Source organism: Glycine soja, chromosome 14, assembly GCF_004193775.1.
Source record: "Glycine soja cultivar W05 chromosome 14, ASM419377v2, whole genome shotgun sequence".
Classification (NCBI taxonomy): domain Eukaryota; kingdom Viridiplantae; phylum Streptophyta; class Magnoliopsida; order Fabales; family Fabaceae; genus Glycine; species Glycine soja.
Window position 1 is genome coordinate 25974657 of NC_041015.1, and position 25215 is coordinate 25999871.

Sequence of the window (25215 nt, forward strand, 5' to 3'; positions counted from 1 at the left end):
ACACTTGTTCTTGCATTTCTATGGTTCAAATTTTGTAGATTTACTCTTGAATCATGTTTTTGTGTTGATTTTAGGTTCTATCATTTTTCATTCATAATATTCTTGTGCTGAACCTTAGATCTAAATTTTTCTTCCAAAATATTGATTAGAAAAAAAAAACACAAAAATCTAAGTGTAAATCACTTAATCCATGTTGTCTTAGAGTCATGTTTAGTCATAGTAATTGTCACATTATGTTCTAAGATTGTGTTGAATTTTTATTTTGTTGATTGAATTCTAGATACATTTTTTCATGTATTTTTGTCATTCTTAGCCTATCTTTTGAATTTTGAGTCTAATTCATGCATGTTATTTAGTTCATAACATGTTCTAAATCAATTCCTAGAAGTAGTCTTGTTGTTGAACTCTTTATTTTTATTTTTTTTTGTTTTATAAGTTTCCTACATGATGCCTATGATGAAGTTGAGTTGTGGTGCTGAGTTGTGGCTGGATTTGTGGATCAAAATAAGTCTTAAGCTCTCTTGAATTGTGTTATTATTGAGCATAAGCAAACACAAATTGTAACTATCCTAGCCTTAAGCAACATAAACACTACTCTTGATTTCTAGGTTGAAATTGCTGGTGCTGGCAGCTTGAATATACGAACTTGTATAAATTACTGGGAATTGGCACTACGTGTTTTGAGCTGAAATTTTTACTGAATTTTCTAGACATCTGGACCAAAATTATGAAAAAAGAACCAAGCGATTTTCATTAAAGGAAAAAATAAGAAAAATCACACAGGTTGGCAGAAAAATCAGTGTCCAGGAAAAAAAAAGTGAAAGGGAAGTGTGCTTGTGATTTTGGCTCAAAACTTGTTCTATAATTGATGCCTATTTTATACCAATCTTAGTTCTGAAATTTCAATTGAAAATTATTGTGAAAACAAGTGCCAAAACTAGAGGTTTCTTGAGTCTTTTTTTTTTAGTTTTTTCTACTATACTTTAGAGTCATTCTAGGTTTCTCTTTGAGTCCTAGCTTGCTTTTGTGTACTTTTCATTGCTTTAATTGTTGAATAATCCTTGAAAATTTGTCTTGTTAAAACTCTATTGGTTTAGCTTTCATTTCATTTTTTTTGGTCTTTGGTTATTGCTTGTCTCTTTGTTTCCTTGCTTGTGAGTTGCCATATAGGGAATTGGAAAGGAGGATTGGTGCCATACTTTGAAGAATTTGAGTCAAGAAGCAAGGGACCAACCACCTTAAGAGCCATTGGACTAAGAAGCACTCCAAATTGAGTGAAACACTAAAGAGAGAATAGCCACCACAATTGAGGACTTTTTTCTTTTGTAATTTTCTAATTGGCAATTTGCTTTGCTTTCAAATTTTGTAACAAAAAGGCCTTTCATTGGAAGTAAGTTGGGAGCCTCCAATGAAGGTTGAACAACTCTTTGCTTGCCATCATATTAGCGAAGAGAGAAAAGTTCCATTGGCTACCCTTAGCTTTCAAGGGTATGCCCTCTATTGGTGGACTTCCCTTGTTAGGGAATGAAGGATTCATGGGGATCCTCCAGGAGAGTATTGGAATGATCTTAAGAGTGTCCTTAGGAAGAGGCACATTCCCTCCTACTATGAAAGGGAGCTTATGGAGAAGCTCCAAAGGCTTAGACAAGGGAGTATGAGTGTTGAAGAATATAGACAACAAATGGAACTACTCCTTTTAAGAGCTGGACTTAGGGAGGAGGAAAGAACAAGCATAGCTAGGTTCCTTAGTGGGCTTAATATGGAAGTGAGGGATAAGGTTGAACTCCTTCTATATAGGGACCTAGATGAGCTAGTCCAACTTTGTATAAGAGTGGAGCAACAACTTAAAAGAAAGCCTTCTTCAAAATCTTATGGCTCTCACTCTTATCCAAGGAAGGACCAAGCCCATGGAATTTTAGAGGCTGCACCTTCAAAACCCAAGGAAGATAAGGGTAAGACCATAGAGAAATACACCCCTAAGACTAGTTCCCAAGAAAGGACTAGCAACATTAAATGCTTCAAATGTCTTGGGAGAGGTCACATTTCCTCTCAATGCCCCACAAAGAAAACCATGATCATGAGGGGTCAAGACATTTATAGTAGTCAAGAGGAGACTACTTCTTGCCCTTCCTCTAGTGGAAGTGAAGATGAAGTAAGGGGTGAAGAGTCTAGTGAGGAAGTATACCCCCATGAAGAAGGTGACCTCTTAATGGTTAGAAGGCTCCTTCGAGGTTAATCTTGTGACCTATCTTAATCCCAAAGAGAGAACATCTTTCATACAAGATGCAAAATTTTTGATAAAACTTGTCCTCTCTTTATGGATAGTGGATCTTGTTGCAATTGTTGTAGCACAAGATTAGTTTCCAAGTTGAACCTCACTATCATTCCCCACCCAAAACCTTATAAACTTTAATGGCTCAATGAGCAAAGGAAAATGATAGTTAACCAACAAGTGAAGGTACCTTTCTCCATTGGGACATATAAGGATGAAGTTAATTGTGATATAGTTCCCATGGAGGTAGGACATATTCTTTTAGGAAGGCCGTGGCAATTTGATAGGAAGATCATTTACAATGGCCTAACTAATGAGATTACCCTCACCCATCTTGGCACTAAATTTGTGTTGCATCCTCAAACACCTTCACAGGTGGCCAAAGATCAACTAACTATGAAAGATAAGAGGGATGAGGAAGAAAAACTAGAAAAACAAAAGAAAAAGAAGGATAGTAAGGCCTTGTCTTCAAAGGCCAAGGGGAAGGAAAAAGAGGAAAAGGATTCCTCGAAAAAGATTGTTAAGAAGGAAAATCATTTTGCAACAAAAGGTGATATTAAAAGAGCACTCCTTCTTAAACAATCTTTCTACCTTCTCCTATCAAGGGAAACATCCCTTAACATTGCCACAATTCCTACATTTGAAACCTTACCCCCAAAGGTCCAAGAACTCTTACATGAATTTGGTGATATATTTCCCAAAGAGATACCCCCTGGGTTACCTCCTTTAAGGGGAATAGAACACCAAATAGATTTAGTCCCAGGAGCAAGCCTTCCTAATAGGCTAGCCTATAGGACTAACCCTCAGGAGACTAAGGAGATAGAGTCTCAAGTTAAAGAATTGTTGGAGAAGGGTTGGGTCCAAGAGAGCCTAAGCCCATGTGTTGTGCTAGTGTTGTTGGTGCCCAAAAAGGATGGTACGTGGAGAATGTGTACAGATTGCAGGGCCATCAACAACATCACTGTAAAGTATAGGAACCCCAATCCTAGACTTGATGATTTGCTTGATGAGTTGCATGCTGCCAATATCTTTTCAAAAATTGATCTTAAAAGTGGTTATCACCAAATCAGGATGAAAAAGGGTGATGAGTGGAAAACTGCTTTCAAGACCAAGTTTGGTTTGTATGAATGGTTAGTGATGCCTTTTGGGCTCACTAATGCACCAAGCACCTTTATGATGCTTATGCATCATGTCTTAAGGGATTTCATAGGTAGATTTGTAGTTGTTTATTTTGATGATATTTTAGTGTACAGTAGGAGCCTAGATGATCACTTAGGACATCTCAGGCAAGTTCTTTCAGTCCTTAGGAAAAACACCCTCTGTGAAAATATAGAGAAGTGTACCTTTTGTGTAGATAATATAGTTTTCTTAGGTTTTGTAGTTGGTAGAAATGGGGTCCAAGTGGACCCTGAGAAAATCAAGGCCATCCAAGAATGGCCCACCCCAAAAAGTGTGGGAGATATTAGGAGCTTCCATGGGTTAGCAAGCTTCTATTGAAGGTTCGTTCCTAATTTCTCTACAATTGCATCACCTCTCAATGAGATGGTGAAGAAGAATGTGGCATTTACCTGGGGTGAAAAACAAGAGCAAGCCTTTGCTTTGCTCAAAGAAAAGCTTACTAAGGCACCTGTTCTAGCTCTTCCTGACTTTTCTAAAACTTTTGAGCTAGAATGTGATGCCTTTGGAGTGGGAGTTGGAGCTGTATTGTTACAAGGTGGACACCCTATTGCTTATTTTAGTGAAAAACTTCATAGTGCCACCCTCAACTACCCCACCTATGATAAAGAGCTTTATGCCTTAATAAGAGCCCTCCAAACTTGGGAACATTACCTTGTTTCCAAGGAATTTGTCATTCATAGTGATCATCAATCACTTAAGTACATTAGAGGGCAAAGCAAGTTAAACAAGAGGCATGCAAAATAGGTAGAGTACCTAGAGCAATTTCCATATGTTATTGATCGAGGCCGTACCCGAATCAAATAAACATTAGAATGCAGTAACTAGGAAGTGATCCTAGGTCGTTTCCCAACGAGCAATGACTGACCAAATGTTCATAATATGCTTCGTTATAACAATAACAGTAACAATTGGGGGGTGTTTGTTTTGTGAATTAAAGAACAAGCAGATTGTAATACGAAATTAATAGTATTAAAAACGTGTTGTTTCCTCTGATTCAGAAGTCATTCTCTTATCCTAGGTTATGAGGATTTCACCCCTGGCAGTTAACCACTTAATCCAACCCTAATTTAATTTACTAAGCGAAAATCAATTTAGGGTTGTCAATATGTGATTAAGCAACACATACACCAATTAACCCCTTGTTCATTAAGCACGAACATAATTTAAGCACAGAGGCAATTAATCGAACATGAAGCGTGCACAGATTAACAGAACGCATGTGAGTTAATTGGTGAAGGGAAAACCGATAGGAGAGTAACATTAAAAACAGAACCTCAAAGAGAGTTACACTTCATCCTCAGAGGGAAACAACACTAGAAATTTAGCCTTCCATAAGTTCAACAAAAGCAGAAAACGTAAATGAAACTAGAAGCAGAAACGTAAATGAAGCTAAAGGCAGAAACGAAAATGAAGCTAAAGGCAGAAACGAAAATGAAGCTAAAGGTAGAAAAAGGAACAGAAATGAAATAGCAATTAGAAGCAGAAAAATGGAAAAATGCATTCACGTGAACAGTAATACAAAGCTCCCAAAACGTAAAACCCTAAACTCCTCAATAATAGCATAATAGAATACCCTCCACAAATCCCAAGGCTGCTATTTATAAGGGTCACTCAAAGTCACTAGGCCTGATTACATTATTTTGGCCTAAAACGAAATAAAAATACTAAATAAAAACTGAACGCAATAAAATGAAATTAGACGAAATCTAATAAAATTGTCTTCTCTCTTCAAATCCAATCTGGCTCAGTCCAATTGCTTATAATTATCCTGAAATTGAATTAAAAACACCAAATTAGTCAAGTGGGCCCAATTGATAAAACTGAATAATAAATTCGACAATTAGAGTTAATCAGTAATTAAATTGGTGACAAAAAGGGTTAAGAAATAGGAGAAAATAATGACACATCAGTTATCTAATACAAAAAGGGAAAAACAAATGTGGTACCTGATGCCCTCTCTAGGAGACACACATTGTTTTGCTCCTTAGGAGCTCAAATTTTAGGATTTAATAATATTAGGGACTTGTGTGCTTTAGATGAACATTTCTCTCCCATTTACGAGAGTTGTAGGAAAAAGGCCCAAGATGGATTCTATTTGGCTGAGGGGTATTTGTTCAAAGAAGGAAAGCTTTGCATACCCCAAGGATCCATTAGGAAATTACTTGTGAAAGAGAGTCATGAGGGTGGGCTCATGGGCCACTTTGGGATAGACAAGACGCTTTTCTTACTCAAAGAAAAGTTTTATTGGCCCCATATGAAGAAAGATGTCCATAAGCATTGCACTAGGTGTGTGGCTTGTTTACAAGCCAAGTCTAGGGTGATGCCTCATGGGCTATACACACCCTTACCCATCCCCTCTACACCTTGGGTAGACATTAGTATGGAATTTTTCCTTGGGCTTCCTAGAACCCAAAGAGGTGTAGACTCTATCTTTGTGGTGGTGGATAGATTTAGCAAGATGGCACACTTTATACCATGCCACAAGGTGGATGATGCTTCCCACATCTCAAAACTCTTTTTCAGGGAAGTTGTAAGACTCCATAGTTTGCCTAGGACCATTGTGTCAGATAGAGATGCTAAGTTCCTTAGCTACTTCTGGAAAACCTTATGGGCTAAGCTAGGAACTAAACTTCTTTTCTCTACCACTTGTCATCCCCAAACTGATGAGCAAACAGAGGTAGTGAATAGGTCTTTATCCATCCTTTTAAGGGCTCTTCTGAAAGGCAACCATAAGTCTTGGGATGAGTATCTTCCTCATGTAGAATTTGCCTACAATAGGGGGGTTCATAGAACCACCAAGCAGTCCCCTTTTGAGGTTGTCTATGGGTTCAATCCCCTAACACTGTTAGACCTCATTCCTCTCCCACTGGACACTTCTTTTATACATAAAGAAGGGGAATCTAGGTCAGAGTTTGTAAAGAAGTTGCATGAGAGGTTTAAGAACCAAATGGAGAACCAAACAAATGTGTATTCAACTAAAGGCAATAGAGGAAGAAAAGAGCTACTTCTTAATTGGGTTTGGCTCCATCTTAGGAAGGATAGATTCCCTACTAAAAGGAAATCCAAGCTTAGCCCTAGAGGGGATGGACCTTTTCAGGTTTTGGAGAGGATCAATAACAATGCCTATAGGTTGGACCTCCCAGAAGAGTATGGAGTCAGCACCACTTTTAACATTTCTGATTTAATTCCTTTTGCAGGTGAAGCTGATATTGAGGAGGAGGAACTAACAGATTTGAGGTCAAATCCTCTTCAAGGGAAAGCGGATGATGCAATCCTCCCTAGGAAGGGACCAGTCACTACAGCCATGAGCAAAAGGCTCCAAGAGGATTGGGCTAGAGCTGCTCAAGAAGGCCCTAGGGTTCTCATGAACCTCAGGGTAGATTTCTGAGCCCATGGGCCAACATGGGGTCCAATTATCTTTGTACATATTAGACTAGGATGTCATTATATTTGGTCCTTGTATTTAGGGCTCCATAATGTAGGTAGGGTACCCTAGAAATATAGGATTTTTCAGCCCTTGTATTTTAGGGCACCTAGACTAGTTTTTGTATTAGGGGTAGTTTTGTAATTTCACATGCACTAAGTGAATATTTGATGTGTGCAGTTGGAAATAAATTTAATTGAATTGGTTGAAGCCCAATCCAATTAAATTTTAGACGGGGAGGTGAGCATTTGCTTACTACACCTCATTGCCACATCATATAGTCACACTTTGTGCATGTCCTTCATGCTTTACATGCCTCATGACACCTAAGCACACTTAGTGGAGAATCTTGGAATTGATCTTCGATTAGTGGGTTGAACCATAACTAAAATTCACTAATCATAATTAGTGAAATTTTGGCTCCAAAGTTTGGCTCGACAAATTCAATTTCAAATTCAAGTGAAATTTGAATTGAAATTCAAATTTCCCTCCAATTTTGTGTGAGGTCATGTGTGTACATTTTTTCAACTTTGATCATTTGAATATTAAACTTCAGATTTTAGAGCTCTTTTAGAGCTCAAAATTTCGTGCTCTTCTCTCCCTCTCCCTTCATTCCTCTCCTTCTTCCTCCAAGCACTTATCCATGACCTCCTATGGTGGAGAGCTTCTTCTATACTCATCTTCTCCTTGAAGTGGAGTGATCGAGGCCGTACCCGAATCAAATAAACATGAAAATGCAGTAACTAGGAAGTGATCCTAGGTCGTTTCCCAACGAGCAGTGACAAGCCAAATGTTCATAATATACTTGCAGTAACAGTAACGATGGGGGGGGGGGGTTTGGTTGTTTGGTAATTAAAGAGCAGAACAAATAAAATGGAATACGAAACTACTAATATTAAAAACGGGTTGTTTCCTCTGATTCAGAAGCCACTCTCTTATCCTGGGTTATGGAGAATTCGTCCCTAACAGTCAACCACTTAATCCAACCCTATTTCAATTTACTAAGCGAAAATCAACTTAGGGTTTTCAATACGTGATTAGGCACCACATACACCAGTTAGCCCTTCGTCCATTAAGCATGAACGCAAGTTAGGCTCAGAGGCAATTAATCGAACACGAAGCGTGCACTGATTAATATTCACGAAATTGGGATAACTGGTGAAGGGAAAACTGCCAGGAAACCACATTACAAACGAAACCTCAAAGAGAGTTGGGCTTCGTCCTCAAAAGGAAACAACACCAGAAAATCTATCCTTCCATGGATTCAAACAGAAAACGCAAATGAAACATGAAGCAGAAACGTAAATGAACAAGAACGTAAATGAAAAGAAACGTAAATGAACGTAGAAGAAGAAGCAAGAATGAACTCGTAATTAGAAGCAGAAAACGGAAATTTGCATTAAGAACGAAAACTGTAACAAGGGAACAGAAAAACGTGAAAACCTAAAACCAAAGCTCTGAATAATGAAAATAGCCTGGCAGAATAGAATGCCCTGCACGAATCCCAAGGCAGCTATTTAAAAAGAGTCACTCAAAGTCACTGGGCCCTATTACAATACTCTAGCCCAAAACGAAATAAACACTGAACAACATAAAATAAAATTGCGAAATTTCCTAATTAGAAATTAACTAAGGTAAGCGCTGCTTTATTTGCCCTCTTCAAGTCCACAACCAAAATCCGGATTAAGCCCAATGTTTCATTAATTCCTGAAATTAGATTAAAAACATCAAATTAGCTAAATGAGCCCAAATAATAAAACTACCTAATTAATTGACAATTAAGACCAATCAAAAATTAAAATGGTGCAAAAAGGGTTTAGAAAATAGAAGAAAATTATGGCACATCAAAACCCCCCATACTTAGCCTTTTGCACTCCTGGGCAAAATGATACAAAGAACAAAATCCAAGGATATCAAAGGGAGACAAACAAAAACATTCACATATTTCTCAATGAACATCAAGGAATGAAAGGAATGGGTAACATCTAACATAAGGAGATCCAAAAAGTCAAGACATTCATGAAAATCATCTAAGCAACCCAATCATGGCAAAATAGTTAATCAGCTCAAGAATGAAAAGTGATAAAGCCTCACAAGATATACACTCTATCTCTCAAGTGTCTAGGCTACTATTTACCCTCAAAGCACCCATGAAAGCAAACACCACATAAACTTGGCAAGATTCTAAAATTGACAATCAACCCATAAACACAAGCACATGAGGATCAAAAGGTCTTTTAAGGTTGTAATGGGGCCAAGGACAAGGTATGGAGAAATATGGAATAAGTGGCTAAATCCCAAAGGAATAGAGGAGCAAAGGGGAATAAGTGCATATTAAGAAAAAAATAAGAAAATAAAAAGAAGTAAAGATAAAAATTAAACATGAAGAGTAGAACCAAGAGTTTCATCATTCTTGTGCCATTTAAGATCTTATTCACTCAACTTTATTGCTTTTCTTTTTCTTTTTTCGAATTTTTTTTTTTTTTTAGATTTTTTTTTTTTTTTTTTTTTACTCTTTAGCCTTTGAGAAACAACATTTCATTCAGCATGTCCAACATTTAACCAATATACAATGTACATCAAGTATGGCCCAAAATACATCATGAAGCATAGCCAACAAAACAAGTTGTCCAATGAAACAAAAACCCCCCACACTTATTCCCAAAACAATTCCAAAGCTCCAAAATTCCTTAAGGATATGGTAATATCATGGTTTTTCACTTAAGGCTTGTAGTGAGCTTCAAAACAAGGAAAGGGAAACAAGGCTCAAAAGGGCTATCAAAGGAATTAATTCAAGGTAAGTCCATTTGGCTAGAAGCTTATAAGAACAAAATTGCCTTAATCATTTCCAAATATGCATGTGAATTAGGACGCATCAACAAGAATCAAGCCAAGGCTATTGTGCAAGCAATCAATGGGGCAAAACACACCAAATGATTATAATGATGGATGGCTCAAATTCTCACAAAGGTAAAATCATCACTTTCAAATTGAGCTTTCAAAACTATCATGACATGTAGAGAAGAATCAAGGATTTCAAGTCACAAAATGTCAAGAATTTTTATTTTCAAAACAATTACCCATTTCTTGAACATATCCTATAATTCAAAGAAAAACATGCAAAGTCGTACGTGCACACGAAATTGACCCAAAATATTAAACTGAAAATCCGACAAAACTAACAACATTAACAAATTAACACAACTAACAAATTAACAAAACCAACAAAACTAGCAAAACCAAAGAACACTCCCCCCCATACTTAAACAACACATTGTCCTCAATGTAGCACAATTAAAAGATTAAAAACAATTAAATCATCAAAGAGAATCGGACAAGTGTAATAAAAGCAAAGAAGGAGATAGGAAAAGAAAAACTCCCTAAGTCATGGTGGAGGAAGAGTAGGGTGGAGTAAGGAAGTCTCTTCCACCACTACGTCCACTAAAGAAGGGTTCGTGAGGAATGGCTTAAGTCGATGTCCGTTGACCTTGAAGCTCTTGTTTGTGGAGTCGCTTTTGATCTCAACTGTACCATAAGGAAAAACATTAGTAACAACAAAAGGACCAATCCACTTAGACCTCAACTTACCACTCATGAGTCCAAGCCTAGAATTATACAATAACACTTTTTGCCCAACCACGAAGTCTTTTTTAACTATCATGCTATCATGGAACTTCTTGGTCTTTTCTTTGTAGAACTTGGCATTCTCGTAGGCTTCTAGGAGGATTTCATCTAACTCACTCAGTTGAAACTTCCTTTCCTCGCCAGCTTGATCCATAGAGAAGTTGCAAGTCTTCACTGCCCAGTATGCTTTGTGCTCAATTTCCACTGGAAGATGACATGCCTTTCCAAAGACAACCCGATAAGGAGACATTCCTATGGGTGCTTTGTAGGCAGTCCGATGTGCCCAGAGAGCATCATCAAGCCTGGTACTCCAATCTTTCCTGCTTGGCTGCACAATCTTCTCTAGAATTCTCTTGATTTCCCTGTTAGAAATTTCTGCCTATCCATTAGTCTGGGGGTGGTATGGTGTGGATACCCTGTGTACCACCCCGTACTTTTTAAGCAGGGCATGCATTGTCCTGTTGCAAAAATGGGTTCCTTGATCACTAACAATTGCTTTAGGTACTCCAAACCTGCAAAACAGATTAGACCTGACAAAGTCTGCGACAACTTTAGCATCATTAGTTCTAGTGGGCTTGGCTTCCACCCATTTTGAAACATAATCAACTGCAAGGAGAATATAAACATAACCAAAAGAGACAGGAAAAGGACCCATGAAATCTATACCCCAGACATCAAACACCTCACAGAATAGCATAGGTTGCTGAGGCATTTGTTGTCGCCATGTCAGTGTATTTCCTGCTCTCTGACACTGCTCACAAGTGCTGCAGATCTTCCACACATCTTTAAAGATGGTGGGCCAATAAAAACCACAATCAAGCACTTTGCGAGCTGTCCTTTGAACACCCAGATGACCTCCCGGTGCGGAAGAATGACAGAACTGCAGGACTGAGTCAGTCTCATGATCTGGAATGCACCGTCTAATGACCTGATCACTGCACAATTTCCACAAGTAGGGGTCATCCCAAATAAAATGCTTAGCATCACTTTTAATCTTATCTTTTTGGGCCTTAGATGCTAAGGGAGGAAAAACAGAGGCAACTAAATAATTGACAATGTTAGCAAACCAGGGAGTAGAAAGAGAGTCAAAATACTATACAATATATACAAATGATCATCCGGGAAATCATCCCGAATAGGTGAATCTGCATCAGAGACACATTCGATCCGACTCAAATGATCAGCAACTAGATTTTGTGCTCCGCTCCTATCACGGATCTCCAAGTCAAACTCTTGGAGCCAGAGCATCCATCGGATCAACCTAGGCTTAGAATCAGCCTTCTTCAACAAGTACTTTAGAGCTGCATGGTCAGTATAAACAATAATGCGAGTACCAAGCAAATAAGATCGAAATTTTTCAAGAGCAAAAACTATGGCTAGAAGCTCTTTCTCAGTAGTAGTATAATTTGCTTGGGCAACATCTAAAGTCCTAGAAGCATAATATATCACCCTGGGCAATTTATCAATTTTCTGAGCAAGGACAGCCCCCAATGCATAATTTGATGCATCACACATAAGCTCAAAAGGGGTTGTCCAATCGGGTGCCTGGATGATGGGGGTGGTAGTCAACGCTCTTTTGAGGCAATCAAAAGCCTCTTTGCATCTGTCATTAAAGTCAAACTCCACCTCCTTTTGCAACAAGTTGGACAGTGGAAGGGCTACTTTGCTAAAATCCCTTATAAAGCGCCTGTAGAATCCTGCATGACCAAGAAAAGATCGCACCTCTCGCACACAAGAGGGGTAAGGCAATTGTGAAATAACAGAAATTTTTGCAGGATCTACTTCAATACCCTTATTGGAAATAATGTGGCCTAAAACTATACCTTGCTCAACCATAAAATGACATTTTTCAAAATTTAGAACAAGGTTAGTTTCAATGCATCTATTCAAAACTTTTTCCAAACTATTCAAACAACCATCAAAAGAGGATCCATATACAGTGAAATCATCCATAAACACCTCTATGCAATTTTCTAAAAAATCACTGAAAATACTAATCATGCACCGCTGGAAGGAACCAGGGGCATTGCACAGGCCGAAAGGCATCCTCCTATAAGTAAAAGTGCCGAAGGGGCAGGTGAATGTGGTCTTTTTCTGATCCTCAGGAGCAATAGTAATTTGCATATAACCAGAAAAACCATCAAGGAAACAGTAGTGGGATTTACCTGCCAGGCGTTCAAGCATCTGGTCAATGAATGGCAGGGGAAAATGGTCCTTTTTGGTAACCTGGTTTAGCCTCCTATAGTCAATGCAGACTCTCCAACTATTCTGCACCCGAGTAGGAATCAGCTCCTCCTTCTCATTTCTGATCACTGTGAGGCCAGTCTTTTTCGGGACTACCTGGACGGGACTCACCCATTGGCTGTCGGAGATAGGATAAATGATCCCAGCTTGCAAAAGCTTGGTTATCTCCTTCTTCACTACATCAAGAATCACCGGGTTGAGTCTTCTCTGTGGCTGTCTTACTGGTTTAGCTCCATCCTCTAAATTTATTCGATGCATACATGTGGATGGGCTAATACCAGGAATGTCCGCCAGGGTCCAGCCTATAGCCTTCTTATGCTTCTTGAGAACTGACAACAACTTCTCCTCTTGCTCATCAGCAAGGGAGGCAGATATAATCACTGGAAAACTCTTGCTATCATCCAAGTAAGCGTATTTTAAATTTGATGGCAGAGGCTTCAATTCTGGTGTGGTCGGCTGGACAGTGGTAGAAGGAGATGGTTTCTCAGCCTTTACCTCATAAAGAAAGTCAGAGGTATGTGTACTTCCTGAAACATGGTTAGTCCTATCTGACTCTATAAAATCAATCTCAAGAGGTAAAACACCACCACCAGGCATGCAATCAATATCACTTTCAGATTCACTCTCAGCATCAAATTCAGACATATGATCAAATACAATTTCAGACTCAATGCATGAAGAGTGAGAGGCATGCAGATTAGAATAAAGATCAGTCATGTATTCATCAACAACATGGTCAATTATTTCAGCACGAAATACAGAAAGATCTTCAGATGGGTATTTCATAGCATCCAGAATATTAAAATGAACAGTTATATCACCAAACTCCATGGACAGTGTGCCTGCATAAACATCTATCTTAGTTCTAGCAGTTTTCATAAAGGGTCTGCCTAGAATGATGGGAACTGATCCTTGAGAAAATCCATCTTCCATATTCAAGATATAAAAATCAACAGGGAAAATCAGTTCACCAACTCTAACTAAGACATCTTCTATGAAACCAACAGGATAGGCAACACTTCTATTAGCTAAATGAATTACCACATCAGTTGACTGCAAGGGACCTAGAGATAGAGAATTAAAGTAGAGAAGAATCAAGGATTTCAAGTCACAAAATGTCAAGAATTTTTATTTTCAAAACAATTACCCATTTCTTGAACATATCCTATAATTCAAAGAAAAACATGCAAAGTCGTACGTGCACACGAAATTGACCCAAAATATTAAACTGAAAATCCGACAAAACTAACAACATTAACAAATTAACACAACTAACAAATTAACAAAACCAACAAAACTAGCAAAACCAAAGAACACTCCCCCCCATACTTAAACAACACATTGTCCTCAATGTAGCACAATTAAAAGATTAAAAACAATTAAATCATCAAAGAGAATCGGACAAGTGTAATAAAAGCAAAGAAGGAGATAGGAAAAGAAAAACTCCCTAAGTCATGGTGGAGGAAGAGTAGGGTGGAGTAAGGAAGTCTCTTCCACCACTACGTCCACTAAAGAAGGGTTCGTGAGGAATGGCTTAAGTCGATGTCCGTTGACCTTGAAGCTCTTGTTTGTGGAGTCGCTTTTGATCTCAACTGTACCATAAGGAAAAACATTAGTAACAACAAAAGGACCAATCCACTTAGACCTCAACTTACCACTCATGAGTCCAAGCCTAGAATTATACAATAACACTTTTTGCCCAACCACGAAGTCTTTTTTAACTATCATGCTATCATGGAACTTCTTGGTCTTTTCTTTGTAGAACTTGGCATTCTCGTAGGCTTCTAGGAGGATTTCATCTAACTCACTCAGTTGAAACTTCCTTTCCTCGCCAGCTTGATCCATAGAGAAGTTGCAAGTCTTCACTGCCCAGTATGCTTTGTGCTCAATTTCCACTGGAAGATGACATGCCTTTCCAAAGACAACCCGATAAGGAGACATTCCTATGGGTGCTTTGTAGGCAGTCCGATGTGCCCAGAGAGCATCATCAAGCCTGGTACTCCAATCTTTCCTGCTTGGCTGCACAATCTTCTCTAGAATTCTCTTGATTTCCCTGTTAGAAATTTCTGCCTATCCATTAGTCTGGGGGTGGTATGGTGTGGATACCCTGTGTACCACCCCGTACTTTTTAAGCAGGGCATGCATTGTCCTGTTGCAAAAATGGGTTCCTTGATCACTAACAATTGCTTTAGGTACTCCAAACCTGCAAAACAGATTAGACCTGACAAAGTCTGCGACAACTTTAGCATCATTAGTTCTAGTGGGCTTGGCTTCCACCCATTTTGAAACATAATCAACTGCAAGGAGAATATAAACATAACCAAAAGAGACAGGAAAAGGACCCATGAAATCTATACCCCAGACATCAAACACCTCACAGAATAGCATAGGTTGCTGAGGCATTTGTTGTCGCCATGTCAGTGTATTTCCTGCTCTCTGACACTGCTCACAAGTGCTGCAGATCTTCCACACATCTTTAAAGATGGTGGGCCAATAAAAACCACAATCAAGCACTTTGCGAGCTGTCCTTTGAACACCCAGATGACCTCCCGGTGCGGAAGAATGACAGAACTGCAGGACTGAGTCAGTCTCATGATCTGGAATGCACCGTCTAATGACCTGATCACTGCACAATTTCCACAAGTAGGGGTCATCCCAAATAAAATGCTTAGCATCACTTTTAATCTTATCTTTTTGGGCCTTAGATGCTAAGGGAGGAAAAACAGAGGCAACTAAATAATTGACAATGTTAGCAAACCAGGGAGTAGAAAGAGAGTCAAAAATACTATACAATATATACAAATGATCATCCGGGAAATCATCCCGAATAGGTGAATCTGCATCAGAGACACATTCGATCCGACTCAAATGATCAGCAACTAGATTTTGTGCTCCGCTCCTATCACGGATCTCCAAGTCAAACTCTTGGAGCCAGAGCATCCATCGGATCAACCTAGGCTTAGAATCAGCCTTCTTCAACAAGTACTTTAGAGCTGCATGGTCAGTATAAACAATAATGCGAGTACCAAGCAAATAAGATCGAAATTTTTCAAGAGCAAAAACTATGGCTAGAAGCTCTTTCTCAGTAGTAGTATAATTTGCTTGGGCAACATCTAAAGTCCTAGAAGCATAATATATCACCCTGGGCAATTTATCAATTTTCTGAGCAAGGACAGCCCCCAATGCATAATTTGATGCATCACACATAAGCTCAAAAGGGGTTGTCCAATCGGGTGCCTGGATGATGGGGGTGGTAGTCAACGCTCTTTTGAGGCAATCAAAAGCCTCTTTGCATCTGTCATTAAAGTCAAACTCCACCTCCTTTTGCAACAAGTTGGACAGTGGAAGGGCTACTTTGCTAAAATCCCTTATAAAGCGCCTGTAGAATCCTGCATGACCAAGAAAAGATCGCACCTCTCGCACACAAGAGGGGTAAGGCAATTGTGAAATAACAGAAATTTTTGCAGGATCTACTTCAATACCCTTATTGGAAATAATGTGGCCTAAAACTATACCTTGCTCAACCATAAAATGACATTTTTCAAAATTTAGAACAAGGTTAGTTTCAATGCATCTATTCAAAACTTTTTCCAAACTATTCAAACAACCATCAAAAGAGGATCCATATACAGTGAAATCATCCATAAACACCTCTATGCAATTTTCTAAAAAATCACTGAAAATACTAATCATGCACCGCTGGAAGGAACCAGGGGCATTGCACAGGCCGAAAGGCATCCTCCTATAAGTAAAAGTGCCGAAGGGGCAGGTGAATGTGGTCTTTTTCTGATCCTCAGGAGCAATAGTAATTTGCATATAACCAGAAAAACCATCAAGGAAACAGTAGTGGGATTTACCTGCCAGGCGTTCAAGCATCTGGTCAATGAATGGCAGGGGAAAATGGTCCTTTTTGGTAACCTGGTTTAGCCTCCTATAGTCAATGCAGACTCTCCAACTATTCTGCACCCGAGTAGGAATCAGCTCCTCCTTCTCATTTCTGATCACTGTGAGGCCAGTCTTTTTCGGGACTACCTGGACGGGACTCACCCATTGGCTGTCGGAGATAGGATAAATGATCCCAGCTTGCAAAAGCTTGGTTATCTCCTTCTTCACTACATCAAGAATCACCGGGTTGAGTCTTCTCTGTGGCTGTCTTACTGGTTTAGCTCCATCCTCTAAATTTATTCGATGCATACATGTGGATGGGCTAATACCAGGAATGTCCGCCAGGGTCCAGCCTATAGCCTTCTTATGCTTCTTGAGAACTGACAACAACTTCTCCTCTTGCTCATCAGCAAGGGAGGCAGATATAATCACTGGAAAACTCTTGCTATCATCCAAGTAAGCGTATTTTAAATTTGATGGCAGAGGCTTCAATTCTGGTGTGGTCGGCTGGACAGTGGTAGAAGGAGATGGTTTCTCAGCCTTTACCTCATAAAGAAAGTCAGAGGTATGTGTACTTCCTGAAACATGGTTAGTCCTATCTGACTCTATAAAATCAATCTCAAGAGGTAAAACACCACCACCAGGCATGCAATCAATATCACTTTCAGATTCACTCTCAGCATCAAATTCAGACATATGATCAAATACAATTTCAGACTCAATGCATGAAGAGTGAGAGGCATGCAGATTAGAATAAAGATCAGTCATGTATTCATCAACAACATGGTCAATTATTTCAGCACGAAATACAGAAAGATCTTCAGATGGGTATTTCATAGCATCCAGAATATTAAAATGAACAGTTATATCACCAAACTCCATGGACAGTGTGCCTGCATAAACATCTATCTTAGTTCTAGCAGTTTTCATAAAGGGTCTGCCTAGAATGATGGGAACTGATCCTTGAGAAAATCCATCTTCCATATTCAAGATATAAAAATCAACAGGGAAAATCAGTTCACCAACTCTAACTAAGACATCTTCTATGAAACCAACAGGATAGGCAACACTTCTATTAGCTAAATGAATTACCACATCAGTTGACTGCAAGGGACCTAGAGATAGAGAATTAAAAATCGACAGAGGCATAACACTAACAGAGGCTCCTAAATCTAGCATGGCATTGTCAAACTTACTATTCCCTATAATACAAGGTATGCTGAATGTACCTGGATCTTTGCATTTTTCAGGAATTTGAGGAACAGATTTACCAATCAATGCAGAGACATTTCTGCCCATGCTAATGTGTTCACTTCCTTTAAGCTTCCGCTTATTAGTGCACAGCTCCTTCAAGAATTTGGCATATCTTGGAATTTGCTTTATTGCATCCAACAGAGGTATGTTTACCTCTACTTTTCTAAACGTTTCCAAGATCTCTTTCTCTGCCTCTTCCATTTTTTTGTTGGAAACTACTCTTGGAGGGAATGGAAGAGGGGGAATGTGCTGCTTCTGCAAATCAGAATTACCTGTGGAAGAAGATTCACCTGCACAGAAATTGTTAGGTAGATTTTTGTCATCACCTTTTTCTGGAATAGAGTGAAGTTTGGAAGGTTCATTTGCAGATGAGGAAGGTGCTACGGGTTGAGGTCCTTGACACTGCTTTCCCGACCTCAATGAAATGGCACTGACATTTTTGGGATTTTGGACAGCTTGAGAAGGCAGCTTGTCTGAATTCTGGGACTGTTGTTGATTCAATTGGGTAGCTAATTGTCCCATCTGATTGGTTAAGCTCTGAATGGAGGCTCTGGTCTCTTGCTGAAACTGCATGTTCTGCATAGTCATTTGCCTCACAAGTTCTTCGAGGGAAGGTTGTGGAGGGGCCTCAACTGTTGGATGTTTCTGGGGTTGTTGCTGTTGTTGGATTGGTGGAGGAATGTATGGTCTGCTTGGGCCAGCAGCATTTTGGAAGGAAGGAGCAGGCTGCTACTGTTGTTGCTGAGGGCTGGACCATCTGAGGTTAGGGTGATTCCTCCATCCAGGGTTGTATCTGTTGCTGGAAAGGTCATAATTGCTCTGCTGTGGTTGATTTTGCTGCTGAGGTAGAGGAGGTCTATTGTAAATATTTGCAGCATAAGCTTCAGGTTGCTCAATTGCTCCAGGTTGCTGCATGGAAGGGCAAAGGTCTGTATGGTGGTCAGCAGAGGAGCACAAACCACAAACCCTTGCAACAGGTACAGATTTCTGATTCAAGGCCAGCTGGGTTACCAAGTTGACCAACGCATCCAGTTTGCCTTCAAGCTTCTTAGTTTCAGATGATGCAGATGGGTTTGTAGCTACCTCATGCACTCCTCTAATGACTATGGCATCATTTCTGGCGCTAAACTGCTGGGAGTTGGAGGCCATCTTCTCAATTAAATTTCTGGCTTCAGCAGGGGTCATGTCTCCAAGGGCTCCACCACTGGCAGCATCTATCATACTTCTCTCCATATTACTGAGTCCTTCATAAAAATATTGGAGAAGAAGCTATTCTGAAATCTGATGGTGGGGGCAACTGGCACATAGTTTCTTAAATCTCTCCCAGTACTCATACAGGCTCTTTCCACTGAGTTGTCTAATACCTGAGATATCCTTCCTGATGGTTGTGGTCCTGGAAGCAGGGAAAAATTTTTCTAAGAATACTCTCTTAAGGTCATCCCAGCTCGTGATGGACCTTGGAGCAAGGTAATACAGCCAGTCCTTTGCCACTCCCTCTAATGAATGAGGAAAAGCCTTCAGAAATATGTGATCCTCTTGGACATCTGGGGGTTTCATGGTGGAGCAGACAATGTGAAATTCTTTCAAATGTTTGTGCGGGTCTTCACCTGCAAGGCCATGAAACTTTGGAAGCAAATGAATCAGTCCAGTTTTAAGAACATATGGGACATCCTCATCAGGGTATTGGATGCACAAGCTTTCATAGGTGAAATCAGGTGCAGCCATTTCCCTTAGAGTCCTCTCACGAGGTGGAGGTTGTGCCATGTTCTCAGAATGTGCAAAATCAGAATGCTCAGAATCAGAATGCTCAAAATTATAATGCTCAAGATCAGGATGTTCAAAATCACCAATAACAGAATGCACAGATTCACCAGTTATGGAATGCTCAGAATGATCAAAAGGTATAAAATGATGCCTAACTAATCTATGAAATGTCCTATCTATCTCAGGATTAAAGGGTTGTAAGTCAGATGGATTGCCTCTAGTCATACACTACATTCAGCATGCACACAACTAGTTGCCTTGTCATGTAAATAAAGGTGTAGGTTTGAACTACAGCTACCCTCAAATGATATCCAAATGACTTGAAATTTTGTGAGCAACCTTATAAAATGATGAGAAGATAGCACAAAAAATTTTAGACAAAAATTCAAAGTCTAACTATGAAAGCTAAAATTGGTAGTTTTTTCTACCCCAAATGCATATATAATAATTGTGATTCTGATAACCGGAGCAAAAGTTATGGCCGTTTGAAGTTTTGACAAACACAAAATTTGCTAGTTTTTTGGAACTTTCAAATCTGACCAAACTAAAGGCTCTAGCTATTTTTCCCACAAAATATGGATTAAAAGAAGTTACCACAAAAAAATTCAGCCAAAAATAACAACCCTAGCTACTAAAACAAAAAATCCCAAATAATTCAGCATGGGTGGTCGCTAAAATCCGTCTCTAATTGATTTCTACTACTACTCTGTTTTTCCGCGAGCTGATTTCTACTACTACTCTATTTTCAAGCACAATCTTCACAGAAAAACACCCAAGACTGAAACAGGGGAAACGCTTAATGGGAAAACTGAAACAGAACACACATTAAACAAAATACCAGGACACTAAACAACACTAACACACATACTAACACAATACTAACAATTAAACATAAAACACGAAAGGATTAAACACACAACACTAGCTAGCTATTATGAACCTTTGGACACTGCTCCCCGGCAACGGCGCCAAATTTGATCGAGGCCGTACCCGAATCAAATAAACATGAAAATGCAGTAACTAGGAAGTGATCCTAGGTCGTTTCCCAACGAGCAGTGACAAGCCAAATGTTCATAATATACTTGCAGTAACAGTAACGATGGGGGGGGGTTTGGTTGTTTGGTAATTAAAGAGCAGAACAAATAAAATGGAATACGAAACTACTAATATTAAAAACGGGTTGTTTCCTCTGATTCAGAAGCCACTCTCTTATCCTGGGTTATGGAGAATTCGTCCCTAACAGTCAACCACTTAATCCAACCCTATTTCAATTTACTAAGCGAAAATCAACTTAGGGTTTTCAATACGTGATTAGGCACCACATACACCAGTTAGCCCTTCGTCCATTAAGCATGAACGCAAGTTAGGCTCAGAGGCAATTAATCGAACACGAAGCGTGCACTGATTAATATTCACGAAATTGGGATAACTGGTGAAGGGAAAACTGCTAGGAAACCACATTACAAACGAAACCTCAAAGAGAGTTGGGCTTCGTCCTCAAAAGGAAACAACACCAGAAAATCTAGCCTTCCATGGATTCAAACAGAAAACGCAAATGAAACATGAAGCAGAAACGTAAATGAACAAGAACGTAAATGAAAAGAAACGTAAATGAACAGAAACGTAAATGAACGTAGAAGAAGAAGCAAGAATGAACTCGTAATTAGAAGCAGAAAACGGAAATTTACATTAAGAACGAAAACTGTAACAAGGGAACAGAAAAACGTGAAAACCTAAAACCAAAGCTCTGAATAATGAAAATAGCCTGGTAGAATAGAATGCCCTGCACGAATCCCAAGGCAGCTATTTAAAAAGAGTCACTCAAAGTCACTGGGCCCTATTACAATACTCTGGCCCAAAACGAAATAAACACTGAACAACATAAAATAAAATTGCGAAATTTCCTAATTAGAAATTAACTAAGGTAAGCGTTGCTTTATTTGCCCTCTTCAAGTCCACAACCAAAATCCGGATTAAGCCCAATGTTTCATTAATTCCTGAAATTAGATTAAAAACATCAAATTAGCTAAATGAGCCCAAATAATAAAACTGCCTAATTAATTGACAATTAAGACCAATCAAAAATTAAAATGGTGCAAAAAAGGTTTAGAAAATAGAAGAAAATGATGGCACATCATGGAGTCTCCTCTCTCTCTTCCTTCTCCATTCCATTGCCATTCATCTTCCAAGATGCAAAGGAATCCATCGATGAAAAATATCCTAGGCCTACAAGCTCCAATGGAGCTTACATCACATGTTTTTCTCTTTTCATTTCTTTCATTATTTTTCTTCTTTCTTTCTCTCTTATTTTCTCTCTTTCATCTTAACTTATTTCTTCCACTCTTTTTTTCTTTTTTCCTTTCTCTCTTGTTTTTATTTCCACATCTTATGGGATCTCAACTCATCTAATATCTTATACAAGGGGTCCTTAGGAGTAGAACCCTCACCATTAACACTAGATGAAGAATGAAGACTCGTGTTGGTTCCTAAGTTTTGGTTCTTTGTTGGGGGTTTGAAAAAAAAAAGGTAAAAGAAAATATGGTTGAAACTAGCCAAAATAAACACTAAAAGAGGTGTGAAAGATAAGGTAAAAACTAATTGGTAAAAGGTAAGCTATCTAGGCAATTTGACAATGGAAGGTAAAGGAAATAAACTATGAAAGTAAGCAAGAAATTAAAGTGCAAGAAATGCAAACTAGGCGGATCCTAAGAGTGTTTGGATGACCTCATTTAAGGTTCCCAACAAAACACTCACTATCCTAAGGGAAAATTGCCTAAAATTATTACATACAAATGGAAGTAGGGTGACCTATTGGAGGCTCCCAACTTACTTCCAATGAAAGGCCTTTTTGTTACAAAATTTGAAAGCAAAGCAAATTGTCAATTACAAAAAAAAAGTCCTCAATTGTGGTGGTTATTCTCTCTTTGGTGTTTCACTCAATTTGGAGTGCTTCTTAGTCCAATAGCTCTTAAGGTGGTTGGCCCATTGCTGCTTGACTCAAATTCTTCAAGGGATGACACCAATCCTCCTTTCCAATTCCCTATATGACAACTCACACTTCCCTTTCACTTTTTTTCTAGGACACTGATTTTCCTGCCAATTTGTGTGATTTTTAGTATTTTTTTCCTTTTATCCAAATCACATGTTTCTTTTTTATAATTTGGGTCCATATGTCTAGAAAATTCAGTAAAATTTTCAGGTCAAAATTCGCAGTGACCAATTCCCAGTAATTTTTACAAGTTTGTATGTTAAAGCTGCCAGCACCAACGATTTCAACCTAGAAATCAAGAGTAATGTTTATGTTGTTTAAGGCTTGGATAATTACAATTTGTGTTTGCTTATGCTCAAATGTCTTGAATAACACAATTCAAGAGAGCTTAAGACTTATTTTGATTCACAAATCCAGCCACAACTCAGCACCACAACTCAATTTCTTCATAGGCATCATATAGGAAACTTATAAAACAAAACAAAGTTCAACAACAAGACTACTTCTAGGAATTGATTTAGAACATGTTATGAACTAAATAACATGCATGAATTAGACTCAAAACTCAAAAGATAGGCTAAGAATGACAAGAATACATGAACAAATGTATCTAGAATTCAATCGACAAAATAAAAATTCAACACAAACTTAGAACATAATGTGACAATTATTATGACTAAACATGATTCTAAGACAACATGGATTAAGTGATTTACACTTAGATTTTTTGTGTTTTTTTTTCTAATCAATATTTTGAAATAAAATTTAGATCTAAAGGTTCAGCACAATAATATTATGACTGAAAAATGATAGAACCTAAAATCAACACAAAAACATGATTCAAGAGTAGATCTATAAAATTTGAACCATAGAAATGCAAGAACAAGTGTAGATCTAAGATTTAATCGGTTTATTCTTTTGAATCTACTCTAAACAGCACCAAACCAAAAGACAATGGAGGATATACATGGATAATAAGATGAATAACAAGGAATTAAAGTGAATTGACCAAACAAAAAGATAGAGGAAGCAAAAGAACATCACCTAGATGAAGATGCTCTTGATACCGCATGATGTAGCTCCATATAGGAAGCTTGTAGGCCATGGATCTTCTTCCTCAATGGAGTCCATTGCTTCTTGAAGTTCAATGGCAGCGGAATGGAGAAGGAAGAAAGATGATTGGAGACACCACTTCAAGGAGAAGATGAGTCAAGAAGAAGCTCACCACCATAGGAAGTCATGGATAAGAGCTTGAAGGAGAAGAAGATGAGGGGAGGGAGAAGGAGAGAAGGAGCACGAAATTTTGTGTCTCAAATGAGGTCTAAACTTTGAAGTGGAATTCTCAAATGATTAAAGTTGAAAAATGCACACACATGGCCTCTATTTATAGCCTAAGTGTCACACAAAATTGGAGGGAAATTTGAATTTCTATTCAAATTTTACTTGAATTTGAAATTGAATTTGTGGAGCCAAAATTTCACTAATTATGATTAGTGAATTTTAGCTATGGTTCAGCCCACTAATCCAAGATCAATTCCAAGATTCTCCACTAAGTGTGCTTAGGTGTTATGAGGCATGTAAAGCATGAAGGACATGCACAAAGTGTGACTATATGATGTGGCAATGGGTTGTAGCAAGCAAATGCTCACCTCCCCCTCTAAAATTTAATTGGATTGGGCTTCTCCCAATTCAATTAAATTTATTTTCCAACACACATCAAATATTCACTTAATGCATGTGAAATTACAAAACTACCCCTAATACAAAAACTAGTCTAGGTGCCCTAAAATATAAGGGCTGAAAAATCCTACATTTTTAGGGTACCCTACCTACATTATGGAGCCCTAAATACAAGGCCCAAAAATAATGAAACCTTAATCTAATATGTACAAAGATAAGTGGGCTCATAGTTAGCCCATGGGCCTGAAATCTACCCTAAGGCTCATGAGAACCATAGGGCCTTCTCTTGCATCTTTGGCCCAATCTTCTTGGAGTCTTCTATCCAATGCCCTTGGGGGGTAGGATTGCATCACATTATCTCTCTATAAAAGGAAACCCTAACCTCTTCTTAGTCACACCAACACCTCCTCTAACAACCCATTTTTGAAACCCTAACTTTCTTCTACCTTCTAACCCTCCTTTTTTCTTCTGAAGATGGTTAGCAACCCCTCCAGAGCTCAGAAGAAGGACAAGTCCTCGAAGAGGAAGCAAGGAGAGTGTTCTCAGGCTACTCTCAATAGGCTTGATACATGGTTCACAAACGAGAATAAGAATAACGACTTCAAGATGATATACGCAATGAAGAATGTGAGAATACCCAAGTTTTTGGACTTAGAGGGTTTTCTCAGCAAGGGTTTAATTTCCCTAATCTGCTCGAAGCACAGGGTCTGTCCAAGCTTGTGCAGATGAAAGGAACTTTCTACACGGAACTGGTAAGAGTTTTCTATACCTGTGCTCACAGCGATATGGAAGGTAATTTTTTTTCTACTGTTAATGGTGTAGAAATGGTTATTGGTGCTAAAGTTTGAAGAATCTACTGATGATTATAACAAGATCCAGACTTATAGAGGTATGCTCCTT

At 38.7% G+C, this 25215-nt stretch overlaps 1 non-coding gene across 1 annotated transcript; it reads left to right on the plus strand.

Annotated features, from left to right (window-relative positions):
- Positions 1 to 19161: 19161 nt before the first annotated feature.
- LOC114385520 lies at positions 19162 to 19268 on the plus strand. Its single transcript, XR_003660891.1, has one exon. It is a non-coding gene; the product is annotated as a small nucleolar RNA R71 (small nucleolar RNA).
- Positions 19269 to 25215: the final 5947 nt, after the last annotated feature.